A 2245-nucleotide genomic window follows, 5' to 3' on the forward strand; every position below is an offset into this window, starting at 1 on the left:
ATAATAACATCTATATAATTTTAAATATAAATATAATTTTGAAGAAGTCACCAAAAAAAATATAACTTTGAAGAAAAGAGAGAGAAGTGTTCATATAATAATAAAAAAAAGTAATTAATGAATAAAATGACACATAACTTTTTTAAAAGAGCAACCAACTTTGATTGGTTGAGTGAATCAACTCACTCGTCCGCTTAAATAAGTATTAAGAGTTTGAATTCTATTTTGTATTTGTAGTAATTCATTGACCATAAATAAAACTTAAATATACAATAAATTAGTACTTGACTTAATGAATTAAGAGTTATCATGAGAAACAAAAAAAAATGTTTCAAAGAGTTTTTTTTTTAAAGAACTATATTTAAAATATGGAGGGTTACAAGGCCAACTTATTTGATAATTAAGTTCAACCAAATTGAACCAAATTGATTCAATAGTTTAAGGATGAATTTTTTTATTTTACCAATTTTCACATTTAAATGAATTTGTCACAACACTATTTTGTTTTTGAACACATTTTTTATCCTTATAGAAAGAATGGTGTAAGCTATCCAATCCATTGTCGAATCAGTTTGATTGAGTATTCAGTATCGTATTGTCAAAATACGATCTAACCCAATTGGAATACCTTCCTTAATCACTCACATTATGATAATTTTTTTTGCAGTTATCATACGAAACCAAGATTGATTAAGAAAGCTCAATGAATCTTGAGCAGTAGCAGAGAAGAAATAGAATGAGAAGAGAACAATTTCACTTATTAATTGAGAATGAAATTTATAATGAATGGGCATTGGGCAGTGCCTTTTCAACACAAATCTGCTAATATATACATTGACCGAAGCAAGTCTATAACCACCTTTCCACAAATAACTTGCATAATAGAATTTTAACTAACTATTGTTAATAACCACTCTTAAGAGTGTCATCTATATACTCAATATCCTCCTTCAAACTGAGATTTAGTCTTGGAACAACTCTCAATTTGTACCTTATTTTTTCAAAGTAGTGATAAATTCAAAAAATTTTAACTGTTGGAATAAAAATATATAATATAATAATAATTTTTATAATAAAAATATTATGTGTATATAAAATCAGTTGTCAAATTATCTATTAATTATTATGTATTTGTATGTAAATATATATATTATTTAATTCATTTTTAATGTGTATTTTATATTTTAATATATATTCTTTACATGTGGTTATTTTTTAGGGATAAGTATTGTTTTGGTCCCTAACGTTGAGGGTCAGAATCGAAACTGCCCCCAACGTAATTTTTGATTTAGAATTATCATTTAACGTTTTTTTTTCGTATTAAAATCGTCCTTTTAACTTTTTCTGGACAAAAAAGCCCTCCACTATCACCAGCAACTTTACCTCCACCACCACCACCAGCACATTTACCTCCACCGCAAAAAAATAACATCAATAAAATCAACACAAATTCAACAAATCCAGGAATAAAAAATTCAACAAATCAACACAAATTCAACAACCAAATCAACACACAACAACAATAAAATCAGAAAACAACAAATCAAAATTAGAAGCAGAGGCAGTCACAGAAGTAGAAGTAGAGGCAGTCACAGAAGCAGATGTAGAAGAAGAAGAACCCGAAGCAGAAGAAGAAGAAGCAGAAGAAAAAGCAGATTAAGAAGAAGAAGCAGATGCAGAACCACCGGTGCTTGGCCACCCATCACCAGCAGCAGTGACAGAGCATGAAGCAGAAGAAGAAACAGATTCAGAAGAAGAAGTAGATACAGAACCACCGGTGCTTGGCCACCCATCACCAGCAGCAGTGACGGAGCGTGAAGCAGAAGAAGAAGCAGATTCAGAAGAAGTAGATGCAGAACCACCGGCGCTTGGCCACCCATCACCAGCGGCGGCGACGGAGCGTGCGAGGACCGGCGACGCACTCCACCCTCGGATCCCTCTCTCTCCTCGGCCACCCATCACCCGCAGACCGGCGACGGAGCATGCGCGGACCAGCTCAGCCTCGGATCCCTCTCTCTCTCCTTCACGCGCCGCCCTCCTCGCGTCGGGCTCCTCTTCCCGGCGACGCACTCCACGGCGGCAGAAGCATGCATGAACGGTCCTCCCCTCCACCGGCGCTCCCTCTCTCTTTCCCCTCTTCTCTTCTCCCCCGTCGCAGCCCCTCTCCTTTCTTTTTTCTTCTGGCGACGGCGACGGCAGCTCCAAGCTTCGTCGGCGCCGTCCCCTCCCCCCTTCCCCTTCCCCC

General features: G+C 36.6%; 1 protein-coding gene across 1 annotated transcript in view; it reads right to left on the bottom strand.

Annotated features, from left to right (window-relative positions):
- Positions 1-2245, bottom strand: part of LOC107613273 (unknown seed protein USP) — an 11451-nt gene that overhangs the window by 1442 nt on the left and 7764 nt on the right. The window lies entirely within an intron of this gene.

The sequence above is a fragment of the Arachis ipaensis genome, chromosome B08 (genome assembly GCF_000816755.2).
Source record: "Arachis ipaensis cultivar K30076 chromosome B08, Araip1.1, whole genome shotgun sequence".
Taxonomy (NCBI): domain Eukaryota; kingdom Viridiplantae; phylum Streptophyta; class Magnoliopsida; order Fabales; family Fabaceae; genus Arachis; species Arachis ipaensis.